A 16,927-nucleotide genomic window follows, 5' to 3' on the forward strand; every position below is an offset into this window, starting at 1 on the left:
TGTGAGATTTACCAATGGCACGCGATTTTACATGTGAGAAATGGTTTCATCGTGTGGTGCTGTGAAATGAACATCTGAAAGCAGCACGGTGATTGGAGGACATCCGGTGGGGAGTAGGTGTGTGGCAGAAGGGGATCCATTGCTAATTATTTATCATGCTGAGACACAGGGCTAACAAACCACTTACACTTAAGTGTGGTTATCCCACAGGCTGTGCCGTTTGGGAATCGATCACTACAGGATTCACTGAGCGCCACATTGTATGAAGGGCCAGAGAGACCCTGAGAGCAGGAGGTGGGGATGGGATTAGTATTGGAAGATACAGGTGAGAGGGTTTGTATAGTATCAGGCTACAGACATGTACATGTAGTTTTTAACTTGATTGCTTTGTAAGCCGCTAGATTTTGCAGGGATGATGGCAGAGCAGCAGTGACTGGAGTTTCTGGAAGTAATTCAAAAGGTGCATAATTGGTTCATCTCAAAAAAGTAGAAACATTCTAAAGGGACAAGGAAGCAACCATGGCTGACAAGAGAAGTCAAAGAAAGCATGAAAGCAAAAGAGAGGGCATACATGATAGTGAAAACTAACCAATAATATAAAAGATGATACCAACATTTTTTCTCAACTATAAAAAGAGTAAAAGAAGGGTACGTGGATATTGAACTGCTGGAAAATGATGCTTGGGAGGCAGTAATGGGGGACAAAGAAATGGCAGGCGAATTTCATCAGTATTTTACATCAGTCGACACAGTGGAAGGCACCAGCAGAATGCCAGAAATTCAGGAGTGTCAGGGAGCAGAAGTGAGTGCAGTTGCTATTACTAGGGAGAAGATGCTTGGGAAGATGAAAGGTCTGAAGGTAGATAAGTCACCTGGACCAGATGGACTACACCCGAGGGAGCTGAAGGAGGTTGCTGAAGAGATTCTGAAGGCATTAGTAGAGATCTTTCAAGAATCACAAGACTCTGGTATGGTTCTGGAGAACTGGAACATTGTAAATGTCACTCTTCTCTTTAAGAAGAGCGGGAGCAAAAGACAGGAAGTTATACAGTAGGTATGTTAGTCTGAATTCAGTGGTTGGCAGAATGTTAAGGATGTGGTTTTGGGTTATTGGAGGCACATAATGAAATAGGCTGAAGTCAGCATGGTTTCCTTAAGGGGAAATTTTGCCTGACGAATGTGTTGGAATCCCTTGAGGAAATAACAAGCATGATAGACAAAGGAGAGTCAGAGGATGATGTTTACTTGAATTTCAGAAGGCTTGTCAAAGTACCATGCATGAGACTCCTAATCAAGATAAGAGCCCCTGGTATTACAGGAAAGATGCTATCATGGACGGAGTATTGGCTGACTGGCAGAAGGCAAAGAGTGGGCTTTAAGGGGGCCTTTTCTGGTTGGCTGCCAGAGACTAGTGCTGTTCTGCAGGGGTTGGTGTTGAGATGGTTTCTTTTCACGTTATATGTCAATAACTGGGTGACAGAATTGATGGCTTTGTGGCTAAGTTTGCAGATGATACAAAAATAAGTGGAGGGTCACGTAGTGTTGAGGAAGTAGGGAGTCTGCAGGATAGGCAGAATGCAGTGTAGGGAAGTGTATGGTCATGCACTTTGGGAGAAGGAATAAAGGTGTAGAATATTTTCTACACAGGGAGCAAATTCAGAAATTTGAAGTATAAAAGAATTGGAAGCCTAGTACAGGATTCCCTGAAGGTTAATTTACAGGTTGAGACAGTTGTAAGTAAAGCATTCATTTCAAGAGGACTTGTGTATAAAAGTAGAATGCAATCCCAAGGTTTTATAAGGCATTGGCCAGACCACATTTGGAGTATTGCAAGCAGTTCTGGGCCCCTTATCTAAGAAAGGATGTGCTAACATTGGAAAGGATCTTGAGGAGGTTCACAAGAACGATCCCAGGAATGAAGGGGTTAACATATGAGGAGCATTTGAGGCTCAGAGCCTGTACTTAATGGAAGTTTAGAAGAATGTGGGGGATTTCACTGAAACCTATTAAATATTGAAAGACCGAGAGAGTGTGAACATTGAGGGGATGTTCCCAAAAGCGGGGTTTCCTGGGACCAGAGAGAACAGCCACAGAACAGAAGGACGTCCCTTTAGAACAGAGACAAGGAAATTCTTTAGCCAGAGGGTAACATACCTGTGGAATTCACTGCCACACATGCTGTGGAGGCCAGGTCATTGGGTTTATTTAAAGTGAGGTTCTTGATTAGTCAGGGCATCAAAAGATTTGGGGAGAAGGCAGGTGAATGGGGTTGATTGAGATAATAAATCAGCCATGATTGAATGGCAGAGTACATTTGATGGGCTGAATAGCCTAATTCTGCTCCAATGTTTTATGGCCTTACAGTACAACTCATCTTTCAAACTCTTTGGGACAGTATTTGGAAATGGCTTTCAATGTACAATCCATCCTTAGATTTGACTTCTTATCTCTCATATTATCATATATTAATGTAAGAAGATATCTCATTGCATAAAACGTAGACAGTTTAATAATTACATGAGTTTATTTCCTTTTTAAGAATTGTAAATGTACCCTCAGTGGCCACTTCATTAGGTATGCCTACTCGTTAATGCAAATATCTAAACAGCCAATCATGTGGCAGGTACTCAATGCATAAGAGCATACAGACATGGTCAATAGGTTCAGTTGTTGTTACGAGTAAATATCAGAAATGGAAAGAAATGTGATCTAAGCTAAAAATGCCATATTTAAGTCTGCTGATGATACCTTTGCCGTTAGCTGAATCAAAGGAGGTAACGAATTAGCATATAGGAGGGGGGTAGAAAATCTGGCTGAGTGGTTCCACAATAACAACCTCTTATTCAATGTCAGCAAAACCAAGGAGCTGATTATTAACTACAGAAGGAGACCAGAGGTCCATGAGCCAGTTCTCATCAGGGGACTTCAGTTCAGAAAACGCTATTTGCTTGTGGTTATTTTCTGCATGACTGGTTGTTATTCCTTTCTTTTCTCAGCACGGACTTCATTTTTATGGGTTCTTTTGGGTTGCTCTGTTTCGTGGCTGCCTGTTAGGAGACAAATCTTGAGGTCGTATAATGTTCACATACTTTGATAATAAAAGCTCTTTAAACATTTGAACATTGATATTCAGTGAGGAACCAGCTATATGCATATGGCCTTAGAAACCACTGCAGTCCATTTAAAATAATTAATAGGAAGCATCCACCTCTGTTATCTCCTCCATAACATTTATGGTCAGAGACAGAAGTAGTTTTAATGAGGCTCGTGGATTGGAAAGCCCGTAATTAGCATACCAAAATCTCACTTCACTTTCCCACCTCCCAGTTTCTATAAAAGGCATTTGGACAGATATTTGGGACAGGAAAAGGTGTGATCCTAATGCAGGCAAGTGAACGCGGTGGGCAAGAAGTCCAATTTTTGTGCTGTAAAATGCAATGGATCTATGGCAGAGTTCTAGATACAGCCCAGCAGTAAAATTGTTGGATATCTTCATGCTACATAATGAACCAAATCATGCTAACTGTGTCTGACAGTTCCAGTTATCAGCATTCTATTGACATTCAATTACTACCAGTTTAATCCCAGATTTTTGTGGATCCACTTTAATCTAAGTGATAGATTATGTTGGGCATCCTCAAATTTAATCCCAGATCAGTCTGACCTGGTGTACTTCTTGAGGTCCCATTCATTTGAATATAGATGCATGACCAAGACTCTTAGGTAATGACAAAGGTGACATCTTTTACTCTTTTATTTCTATCTAATGTTTAAAGGCATTCTTAGTAAATTGAAAACAACAGGAATTCTGCAGATGCTGGAAATTCAAGCAACACACATCAAAGTTGCTGGTGAACGCAACGTCGACTGCACCTCTTCCTACAGATGCTGCCTGGCCTGCTGCGTTCACCAGCAACTTTGATGTGTGTTGCTTAGTAAATTGATGTGATTTTAATTGCTTGTATTGCTTTTCATTTTAATGTTAGTAGATTTAAATGTCTCCAAACAGCTCAGAGTTTTAAAAATTTAAAGTCAAACACAGCTTTGACAGCAGGCTAAGCTCCATCTCATCTATGCCTCCTGTCCAAAGCTACCAGTAAATCACTGGGGTAGTACACCACATGAAGTCTCACTGGATGCTCCTGAATGTGGGGTTGCCAGTTCATTTGATCTTATAACTCAGACAAATGAAGTTTAGTGTCATTTGTGGCAAAGCCAGTGGTCAGCCAAACATAATGATGTGGCCGAATGCTTCCGCTAGTGTGCTGCCTACGTTTGGGTCCATTTCTGGTGTTTACTTTGGCACAGGCCACCAGGGAAGCGTGCAAACTCCACAAGGACAGTACTATGGCTGATAACTGAACTCAGGAGCTGTAAGGCAGCAGCTTTTGTAGCTGTGCAGCTGCATCTGGCTGGGTTTCTGACTCTTCATTCAGAATCAGGAAAATGTTTTTGTGCAAGGCAAAGTGAGCTTGGTAATACAGTATATTGAAAGTACAACCTTCTATACTTAATTTTGTGACAAATGACAAGCAGTTCTCAACCCTGGGTCTCTGGAGCCCTCAGACACAGCTGCCATCCTTTTGTATCTGTTCTCCACTTTCCTGTTGTTCCATGTAAACCCTTTAGCCTTTGTGAATTTTCAACCACGTAGTCATCTCTATCTCTCAATTCTCAGACAAAGGTCAATCAATGTTCAACCTGATTTATTTGGCTTTCAGTGTTCAAAATCCCACAGCCATTACATATTCCAAAGTCAGCAGTTAAACTAACATTTATCATCACCTCCCTGACACCAATCATCCATATCCCATCCTTACATATTCTTTGTGCTGACATCCAGTCTACAATCTCTGCAACATCTACTCAGGTAATTGCGAAACCAAAAATCTTCATCATGGTAAACATCAGTGTAGCTAATAGTTTACATATTAGCTACACTATTCATTAATCACTAGCTTACTTTGCTAAGCTCCGACTGTGCCTTGCAATTGCATTTTCATAACTATTCACCAATAAAAGAGGATCTGGCTTGGTCTATCCCTCTGATCAATATCACTAATTTGGATATTACTCAGAATCTGTAACCATAGATTGAAATTATCTTTATTCAGCAAACATGTGGGAGGGTGGGGGGGAAAGAAAGAACTTCCTGAAATTCAAATCTATTATGTTTTAGGTAAAAAAAAAGTAGCGGGTGGTAAAATACAATTTCAATTATTACTATGCATAGCTCAGCTTAGTGTTTTTATGCGTGGACAACTGGATTCATGCAGGGACCTCATCTTGGGTTACAAGACCCATTTTGAATATTCTAATGGAGGCATAGGAGAATGCAGATGCTATAACATGGAGCAAAACGATACTGTTGAAACAACTCAAGAGGTCAATCAGCATCTTCTCAGAATGGAGGCCCATGACTAGTGGTGTACCTCAGGGCTCAGTGCTGGCCCCCATTGTTGTTTGTCATCTACAGTATGTCAACAATTTGAAGAGCAGTGTGCAAGGCATGGTTAATAAGTTTGCAGATGACACTAAAATAGATGGTATAGTGGAATATTCAGAGGGATCTTGATGAGCTGAGTAAGTGGGCCAAGGAATGGCAAATGGAGTTTAATTCAGATAAGTGTGAATTTTGGAAAGTCAAATCAAGGTAGGACTTTCATAGTGAATGGCAGGGCGACAGAGAGTTCTGTAGAACAGAGGAACCTTGGAGTTTAGGTACAGAGCTCCCTGAAAGTGGAGTCACAGGTAGTCAAGATGGTGAAGAGGGCATTTGATACACTGACCTTGAGTATAAAAGTTGAGAGGTTGTGGATGCTGCACTGGACACTGCTGAGGCCTCACTTGGAATATTGTGTTTTGTTTTGTTTACCCTGCTATAGGAAAGATGTTATTAAGCTAGAAGGAATGTGGAAAAGAATTAAAGGGTGCTGCCCGGACTTGAGAGACTGAGTTATAGAGAACGGTTGGACAGGCTAGGACTTTGTTCCTTAGAGGGTAGAAGACTGAGAGGTAATCTTATAGGGGTGTATAAAATCATGAGAGGTACAGATAGAATGATTGTACTCAATCTCTTTCCCTGTAGTTGGGATATCAAGAACAAGAGGGCAGAAGTATAATGTGAGAATGGAAAGAGTTAAGAGGAACTTCAGAAAGTTTTTTTACACACTCTCTCTGGCTATCTATCCCATAGGATGATGATGGTTCCTTTCAGTCAGTTAGTGGTGTTTGATATGTGTGTCCTGGAGTGGCTGTACAGGCCAATCCTTGACAGGCACTGCTTGCCACATACTTGGCAGGTGAGGCCTGGAGGGGCAGCAGGGGCAGAATCTCTGTTGTGGCACTTCCTGTGCCTTTCCTCTGTTGCCTCGTTCAGCTTGTTCTCAGCAGCATCCACACCATTTCTGATGGCGTCCCTCCACTGTGAGCGATCTTGAGCCAGATCCTCCCATGTTGATGGGGCAATGTCAGCTTTCCTGAGGCTCCTGTGCAGAACATCTTTGTACCGTAGTCGCTGGCCTCCTCGTTTTCGGGTACCACTGGACAGTTGGCCATACAAGATGTCCTTGGGCAGTCTTCCGTCAGGCATTCTGACACCATGTGCTGCCCAGCGCAGTTGGGCTGACATCACCAAGGTTGAAACTGCTGGCATTCTGGCTCGAGAGAGGACCTCGGTATTGGAGACCTTGTCTCGCCAGATGATCTTCATCAGAGAACGTAGGTGACACTGCTGCAGTTGGTCAAGCTGGCGTAAGTGTCTCTGATATGGGCAGCATGTCTCACATCCGTATAACAAGGTTGATATGACAATGACCCTGTATACCTTCCACTTGGTGGCCAACCTGATGTTCTGTGACCAAACTGGATCTTTCAGTTGACCAAAGGCAAAGCAAGCTTTTCTGGTTCTTGACTCACACTAAGGATGGTATCTATGTGGAATCAGCTTCCACAAGAAGTGGTTAAAGCATGTACAATAACAACTTTTAAAGGACAGGTACATGGACTGGAAAGGTTTAAAAAGTAATGGGCTAAACACTGGCAAATACGATTAACTTCAATGCAACATCCATTCAGACTGGTAACAACATCTCCTCCACAATCACATCAGCACAGGTGCACCGCAAGGCTGTTTGCTTAGCACCCTGTTCTACTCGGGTTACACCCACGATTGTGTGGCTAAGTACAGATAGAAACATAGAAACATAGAAAATAGGTGCAGGAGTAGGCCATTCGGCCCTTCGAGCCTGCACCGCCATTCAGTATGATCATGGCTAATCATCCAACTCAGAACCCTATACCTGCCTTCTCTCCATACCCCCTGATCCCTTTAGCCACAAGGGCCATATCTAACTCCCTCTTAAATATAGCCAATGAACTGGCCTCAACTGTTTCCTGTGGCAGAGAATTCCACAGATTCACCACTCTCTGTGTGAAGTTTTTCCTCATCTCTGTCCTAAAAGGCTTCCCCTTTATCCTCAAACTGTGACCCCTTGTTCTGGACTTCCCCAACATCGGGAACAATCTTCCTGCATCTAGCCTGTCCAGTACCTTTAGAACTTCATACGTTTCAATCAGATCCCCCCTCAATCTTCTAAATTCCAGAGAGAACAAGCCTAGTCAATCCAGTCTTTCATCATATGAATGTCCTACCATCCCAGGAATCAATCTTGTGAACCTTCTTTGTACTCCCTCTATGGCAAGAATGTCTTTCCTCAGATTAGGGGACCGAAACTGCACACAATACTCCAGTTATGGTCTCACCAAGGCCTTGTACAACTGCAGTAGTACCTCCCTGCTCCTGTACTCGAATCCTCTTGCTATAAATGCCAGCATACCATTCGCCTTTTTCACCGCCTGCTGTACCTGCATGCCCACTTTCAATGACTGGTGTACAATGACACCCAGGTCTCGTTGCACCTCCCCTTTTCCTAATCGGCCACCATTCAGATAATAATCTGTTTTCCTGTTCTTGCCACCAAAGTGGATAACCTCACATTTATCCACATTAAATTGCATCTGCCATGAATTTGCCCACTCACCTAACCTATCCAAGTCACCCTGCGTCCTCTTAGCATCCTCCTCACAGCTAACATTGCCGCCCAGCTTCGTGTCGTCCTCAAACTTGGAGATGCTGCATTCAATTCCCTCATCTAAGTCATTAATATATATTGTAAACAACTGGGGTCCCAGCACTGAGCCTTGCGGTACCCCACTCGTCACTACCTGCCATTCTGAAAAGGTCCCGTTTATTCCCACTCTTTGCTTCCTGTCTGCCAACCAATTCTCTATCCACATCAATACCTTACCCCCAATACCGTGTGCTTTAAGTTTTCACACTAATCTCCTGTGTGGGACCTTATCAAAAGCCTTTTGAAAATCCAAATATACCACATCCACTGATTCTCCCCTATCCACTCTACTAGTTACATCCTCAAAAAATTCTATGAGATTTGTCAGACATGATTTTCCTTTCACAAATCCATGTTGACTTTGTCCGATGATTTCACCGCTTTCCAAATGTGCTGTTATCACATCTTTGATAACTGACTCTAGCATTTTCCCCACAACCGATGTCAGGCTTACCGGTCTATAATTCCCTGGTTTCTCTCTCCCTCCTTTTTTAAAAAGCGGGGTTACATTAGCCACCCTCCAATCCTCCGAAACTAATCCAGAATCTAAAGAGTTTTGAAAAATTATCACTACTGCATCCACTATTTCTTGGGCCACTTCCTTAAGCACTCTGGGATGCAGACCATCTGGCCCTGGGGATTTATCTGACTTTAATCCCTTCAATTTACCTAACGCCACTTCCCTACTAACATGTATTTCGCTCAGTTCCTCCATCTCACTGGACCCTCTGTCCCCTACTATTTCTGGAAGATTATTTATGTCCTCCTTAGTGAAGACAGAACCAAAGTAATTATTCAATTGGTCTGCCATGTCCTTGCTCCCCATAATCAATTCACCTGTTTCTGTCTGCAGGGGACCTACATTTGTCTTTACCAGTCTTTTCCTTTTTACATATCTGTAAAAGCTTTTATAGTCAGTTTTTATGTTCCCTGCCAGCTTTCTCCCATAATCTTTTTTCCCTTTCCTAATTAAGCCCTTTGTCCTCCTCTGCTGGACTCTGAATTTCTCCCAGTCCTCAGGTGAACCGCTTTTTCTCGCTAATTTGTATGTTTCTTCTTTGGAATTGATACTATCCCTAATTTCCCTCGTCAGCCACGGGTGCACTACCTTCCTTGATTTATTCTTTTGCCAAACTGGGATGAACAATTGTTGTGGTTCATCCATGTGATCTTTAAATGCTTGCCATTGCATATCCACTGTCAACCCTTTAAGTGTCATTTGCCAGTCTATCTTAGCTAATTCACATCTCTTACCTTCAAAGTTACCCTTCTTTAAGTTCAGAACTTTTGTTACTGAATTAACTATATCACTCTCCATCTTAATGAAGAATTCCACCATATTATGGTCACCCTTACCCAAGGGGCCTCGCATGACAAGATTGCTAACTAATCCTTCCTCATTGCTCAATACCCAGTCTAGAATGGCCTGCTCTCTAGTTGGTTCATCGACATGTTGGTTCAGAAAACCATCCTGCATGCATTCCAAGAAATCCTCTTCCTCAGCACCCTTACCAATTTGGTTCACCTAATCTATATGTAGATTGGAGTCACCCATTATAACTGCTGTTCCTTTATTGCACGCATTTCTAATTTCCTGTTTAATGCCATCCCCAACCTCACGACTACTGTTAGGTGGCCTGTACACAACTCCCACCAGCGTTTTCTGCCCCTTAGTGTTATGCAGCTCTACCCATATCGATTCCACATCCTCTTGGCTAATGTCCTTCCTTTCTATTGCGTTAATCTCCTCTCTAACCAGCAATGCCACCCCACCTCCTTTTCTTTCATGTCTATCCCTCCTGAATATTGAATATCCCTGAATGTTGAGCTCCCAGCCTTGGTCATCCTGGAGCCATGTCTCTGTGATCCCAACTATATCATATTCATTAATAATTATCTGCACATTCAATTCATCCACCTTGTTACGAATGCTCCTTGCATTGACACACAAAGCCTTCAGGCTCGCTTTTACAACACCCTTAGCCCTTATACAATTATGTTGAAAAGTGGCCCTTTTTGATTTTTGCCCTGGATTTGCTGGCCTGCCACTTTTACTTTTCACCTTACTACTTTTTGCTTCTACCCAGATCCAGTGCCACATTTAATGTTGCAGCAATATAGGACCCTGGTCAGACCCCACTTGGCATACTGTGCTCAGTTCTGGTCGCCTCACTACAGGAAAGATATGGAAGCCATAGAAAGGGTGCAGAGGAGATTTACAAGGATGTTGCATGGATTGGGGAGCACGCCTTATGAGAATGGGTTGAGTGAACTTGGCCTTTTCTCCTTGGAGCGACGGAGGATGAGAGATGTCCTGATAAAGGTGTATAAGATGATGAGAGGCATTGATCATGTGGATAGTCAGAGGCTTTTTCCCAGGGCTGAAATGGTTGCCACAAGAGGATACAGATTTAAGGTGTTGGGGAGTAGGTACAGAGGAGATGTCAGGGGTAAGTTTTTTTACTCAGAGAGTGGTGAATGCGTGGAATGGGCTGCTGGCAATGGTGGTGGAGGTGGATACGATAGGGTCTTTATGTATATTCAGAACATCATCTAAAACTTTGATAAACTTGCATAGATGCACAGTGGAGAGTATTGTGATTGGATGCACTACAGCCTGGTATGGAACCACCAATGCAGAGGAATGGAAAAACCTACAAAAAGTATTAGATTCTGCCCAGTCCATCACAGGCAAAGCCTTCCCCACTGTTGAGCACATTTACAAGGAGTGTTGCTACAAGAAAGCAACATCCATCATCAAGGACCCCCATTATCCAGGCCATGCTTGCCTCTTGCTTCTACCATTGGGCAGGAGGTACAGGAGCTTTAGGCCACACACCACCATGTTCAGGAACAGTTATTACCCTACAATCCTTAGGCTCTTGAACCAGAGTGGACAACTTGAGGCATTGATCGTGGGGATAGTCAGAGGCTTCATCCCAGGGCTGAAAAGGCTAACATGAGAGGGCACAGTTTTAAGGTGCTTGGAAGTAGGTACAGAGGAGATGTCAGGGGTAAGTTTTTTACGCAGGGGTAAGTGGTGAGTGTGTGGAAGTGGCTGCCAGCAGCGGTGGTGGAGGTAGAAATGATAGGGTCTTTTAAGAGACTCCTGGAGAGGTACATGGAGCTCAGAAAAATAGAGGGCTATGGGTAAACCTAGGTAATTTCCAGAGAAAGTACATGTTTTGCACCGCATTGTGAGCAAAAGGGCTTGTATTGTGCTGTTGGTTTTCTATGTTTCTATGTTTCTAACTTCTCACTCAATGATGAACTGATTCCACAACTGAGAGACTCACTTTCAAGGACTCTACAACTCCTGATCTCAGTATCATTTATTTACTTATTTTTTATTATTATTTGTACAACTTATCTTCTTTTGCACATTATTTGTCAGTCTTTGTTTTCAGAAATGCTTTTGTATTTCTGCATTTTCTTTATTTTGCTGTTAATATCTGCAAGAAAATGAACCTCAAGGTAATATACGGTGACATCAAACACCCAACGTGCAAAAGAAAAGAACAAATTGTGCAACCAGTAAAAAGCAAGTGAACAGCACATAGAATATCAAACATCAAACCAGTGGTATTCAGTTCAACGTCTGTCACAACCACGGATTCAGCAGCGCAACAGATATAGCAATTGCGCTTCTGAATATGCACGTGTCAGCTAATTATTATTTAATTGTGATAGTATTTAACTCCATTCATTCCGGCATAGTACTTGTCGAGACTTGGACATAGCTACGCTTCGTTATCTCCATTCCGCCTTGCCTGAGAAATTGGACTGTCAAGTCAACTGACTCTGAAGACTAGTGGTATTCATTTTATATTTAGTTCTCTTCAGCCGCATTGTAGGCTTCGTTTCTCATTTGAGTGTTTTAGTTAACAGCCCTGTTTGACCTAGTGTTTATTGTTTCCTTTTCCATTTAATACTGTTCACATTAAAGTCTGTGAACTATTGACCCATGTCAGTGTCTCTCACTCCGCACTTGGGCCATATCCAAACCGGGTGACAATAAGTTTCGACCTCGCAAAGATGGACCCAATGGAGAGAGAGCGACTGACCTTGGCCATGAGATTCATTGGTCAGTGATTCATCGAGGCAACAATGTTCCGTTGTAATTCCTATGTATGAACTTTTGTTTCTGTCTCCAATGTAACAGAAGGATCTTGCCAAGTAATGGACCCAGCAAAGTTTGAACAGTGACATTTTGGCATTGGTGGCTTGAGGAGAGGGTTCTTTCTATTCTCAGTGCAATTCCAGACTACATTCCGAGAGTCCTGAGTCTACATACTCAGCTTCTCTAGTCTACATTGAGTTTCTCTGGTATCCATTCCAAGCTTTTCCAGTCACAAGAACCCAGGTTCCCAGCTTTGTGGTCCTGTGACTTGAGTCTGCGTAACAAATGAGCACTTCAAACAAGCTTTTCAATTGATTCAACATTCAAGTCAAGTGTAAATTCTGGAAGAGCCCTACTCAAAAGCTGATCCCTGGCTGGAGTGTGCAAATACACAAGTAAAGTAACCCTATCAAGAGTATTTTTAACCCCTTGATGAAACTCATGGTACAGACTGGGAAAATTGAACTTTCATGTAGCAAATTAAACAGATCTACAGAGAACCTCCTGGCTTAGTGATGAAAGAAACCTCTCAATGCTGCCTTGATCTGTAAAATTGAGAGTATATCCTAACTGTCGCCGGAAAAAATTGTGAAGGATAAAACACTGAAAAAGATTGGAAAAGATTCCTTCTCTAGGTTTCAAGTTTCATGGTTTCAAGGTTTCCCATGGACTTTTCTCTATGTTCCCAGGGTTTTCTTTTTCCAATCGTTTCCAAGGCTTAACGTGTTTAGGGGTTTTCAATTTCCTCCCCATCTCGAACTCCCAAATCTCCCCCTCGGTTCCGCCTGAAGTTTCTTGATCTCTGTCTGTTGGGGTTCCCAGGCCCCTCAGGGTTCCTGGTCTCTCAGTCTGTTGGGGATCCCAAGCCTCTCTTTCAAGTTCCCCAGATCTCTCAAGTCTTCCTGGGCCATCAGGTTCCAGCTGTAAGTTGGGAGGGCGGTCCTGTAGTGCAGGGGTCCCCAAACTTTTGCGCACCATGGACCGGTTTAATATTGACGATATTCTTGCGGACCAGACGCCCCGGCGGGGGGGGGGGGGGGTATTCAAGTTCAATGGTGCGTGACAGGGAATGAGGAAAGGTGCAGCTGACTCATATCGTTTCATATTGCCAAATCATATCGTTTCGACGCGGCCCGATAGCACATGTTCGCAGCCTGGTGGTTGGGGACCACTGTTGTAGTGACTTCAAGCCTGTGCAGGGTAACAGAGAGCTTTTGGGCTCTGACGTTCTTAGAACATCTGAACTGGTTAATTGTCGATTAACAGTTATTAATAATTTTAAAGTTTCTTGTGTTTTTCTCGAGCAACTCGCTCTTTGTAATGTGGTTTCCTGGTGCTTTCTGCTTAAGTATGTTAAGTTTACTTTGATAAGCTCAGGGATTCTGTGTTAGTTTTATTGTTGAAGCAGATGCCCGATTAGCTCATTTTGAGAACGATTCGTCTCACGGTGTCACTTGGTCGAGCTACCTGTGTATAAGCTCTTGTTTCAGTCCCTACGTGGAAGTCTTTGGCTCCAATATTGGCAGTGAACACCATTGCACTTATCTACCAGCTTCACTGAAGGACATCTTGGACAAGTCCCTTATCTGGGACTTCCAGCGCACACAGGTCTGTGCAGCCTCAGGGGCTGCGCCTGGAGAGGGGGCCGTGTGACAACCACGGATTTGGCAGCGCATCAGATTCAGCAATTGCGCTCGTGAATATGCACGTGTCAGCTAACTATTTAATTATGATAGTATTTAACTCCATTCATTCCACTGTAGTATTTGTCGAGACATGGACATACCCACGCTTCGTTATCCCCATTCTGCCTTGCCTGAGAAATTGGACTGTTGAGTCAACTGACTCTGAAGACTAGCGGTATTCGTTTTATTCTTAGTTGTTCTTTTCAGCCGTAGTGTAGGCTTTGTCTTCCATTTGAGTGTTTTAGTTAACAGCCCTGTTTGGCCGAGCATTTATTGTTTTGTTTTCCCTTTAGCACTGTCCGCATTAAAGTCTGTGAACTATTGATCCGTTTCAATGTCTCTCACTCCGCACTTGGGCCATATCTGAACCCAGGTGACAAGCGCCACACCACTAGACAATGCAGGACTGAGGGCCGTTCTTACTGAAGCACCCCAGTACGTATTGATCAAAATGCTCAAAAACAGCAAAAAAAAAAGTAGCCAGAATCCAGGAACACATGTAACATGAACATTGAAGTCCTCCAAAATGACTCCACAGCCTCGCTGATCAATCCTGGCAATGAGGCAAGACTCCAGCACTTCTCTCCGACCGTGGCTAACATGAGAGAGAGAGGACGACCGGTCAAATGCCGGCAGACAGCACTGAACACCCACCCATCCTCCGCTCTCAACTTTGTCGACTTCAACCCCGCTCAAAGCCCCACTCGGGGAGAAGGAATGGAGTCGGTCATGGGCTTGTGCCCCATCTCCCAGCTAACAGGCCACCAGGCCACCAGGCCACACACTCCGCTCCAAACCTCATTGAACGCCCTTGGAGACAGCAGAGCACCAGATAGCTCAATTGGCTCCAAAACACCAACAAAAAGTATATCACAGGTCCCAATCACATGCAACTTAGTGGTAGAATCATATTTGATAGAAGAAGTTAAGGAAGTAGTTTTGTGAACTGTCAGCAGGGCATCGCCGTTGGTCGCATTGTTTGCTGGCGCCATCTTGAGACGGTGTAGACTACCCTCGCAGAACATGAGCTGATGTCCTTCTAGCTTGTGTTTGTCCTCAGCCTGGCTGTGCAGGATGCCAAGGACAAGTGAGTCGGGATGGGAATGGGAAACGGAGTTGGAGTGCCATGCAACCAGAAGTTCAAACTGGCCAATGTCAACAGAATGCAGATGTTCTACAATATGATCACTTATTCTACGCTAGGTCTCGCCAATATAGAGGGGGCTACTTCAAAAGCATGGGTGCAGTAGATGAGGTTGGAGGAGATATATGTGAATCTTTGCAGGGTGGGGGTGAGTGAACCAGGGAGCTGTGGGATGAGTGATCCCTGCTGAAAGCAGAACAGCGTGGGTGGAAGATGTGACTGGTGATGGGAACTCATTGCAGCTGATGGAGAGTACAGAGGTTGATGTGGTAGATAGAAACATAGAAAACCTACAGCACAATACAGGCCCTTCGGCCCACAAAGCTGTGCTGAACATGTCCTTACCTTAGAACTACCTAGGCTGTACCCATAGCCCTCTATTTTTCTAAGCTCCATGTATCCATCCAGGAGTCTCTTAAAAGACCCTATTGTATCTGCCTCCATCGCCGCCGCCGGCAACCCATTCCACGCACTCACCACCCTGTGTGTAAAAAAACTTACCCCTGACATCTCCTCTTAACCTGCTTTCAAGCACCTTAAAACTATGCCCTCTCGTGCTAGCCATTTCAGCCCTGGGAAAAAGCCTCTGACTATCCACACAATCAATGCCTCTCATTATCTTGTACACCTCTATCAGGTCACCCCTCATCCTCCGCTGCTCCAAGGAGAAAAGGTCAAGTTCACTCAACCTATTCTCATAAGGCATGCTCCCCAATCCAGGCAACATCCTTGTAAATCTCCTCTGCACCCTTTCTATGGTTTCCATGTCCTTCTTGTAGTGAGGCGACCAGAGTTGAGCACAGTACTCCAAGTGGGGTCTGATCAGGGTCCTATATAGCTGTGACATTATCTCTCAGCTCTTAAACTCAATCCCACGATTAATGAAGGCCAATGCACCGTATGCTTTCTTAACCACAGAGTCAACCTGCGTAGCAGCTTTGAGTGTCCTATGGACTCAGGCCCCAAGATTCCTCTGATTCTCCACACTGCCAAGAGTCTTGCCATTAATGCTATATTCTGCCATCATATTTGACCTACCAAAATGAACAACCTCACACCTATCTGAGTTGAACTCCATCTGCCACTTCTCAGCCCAGTTTTGCATCCTATCAATGTCCCGCTGTAACCTCTGACAGCCCTCCACACTTTCCAGAACACCTCCAACCTTTGTGTCATCAGCAAATTTACTAACCCATCCCTCCACTTCCTCATCCAGGTCATTGATAAAAATCACAAAGAGTTGGGATCCCAGATGTTACATTTCTTCTGTTTGAACGTACCATGGATTAACAGTAAGGAATCATATTCTGGAAGAATTAGAGAACTTTTATTTACGGCTAGAAACAAACACGTCTTAATCACACCATGTGGTGGAACATACTGGCAAACCCCACGCATGCTCAGTGCTCTCCAATCAGGTACTGGCACATCATTGCATGTAATATCACCACATCTTCCCTTCCTTAAAAAGAAAAATAATTAACAACATTAATCAAAGCAAAGACATAATTCAACAAGTCTCAATCAGTCTCTTTTTGGGTTTAGGAACACGAGTAGACCTCCTAAGTGGTACACACAGATCTTGTCTCTCAGTGTCTCTTTCATTATATAACCATATAACATATAACAATTACAGCACGGAAACAGGCCATTTCGGCCCTTCTAGTCCATGCCGAACTCCTACTCTCACCTAGTCCCACCGACCTGCACTCGGTCCATAACGCTCCATTCCTTTCCTGTCCATATACCTATCCAATTTAACTTTAAACAACAACATCGAATCTGCCTCAACCACTTCTGCTGGAAGCTCGTTCCACACAACCACCACTCTCTGAGTAAAGAAGTT

Source organism: Mobula hypostoma, chromosome 7 (genome assembly GCF_963921235.1).
Source record: "Mobula hypostoma chromosome 7, sMobHyp1.1, whole genome shotgun sequence".
Classification (NCBI taxonomy): domain Eukaryota; kingdom Metazoa; phylum Chordata; class Chondrichthyes; order Myliobatiformes; family Myliobatidae; genus Mobula; species Mobula hypostoma.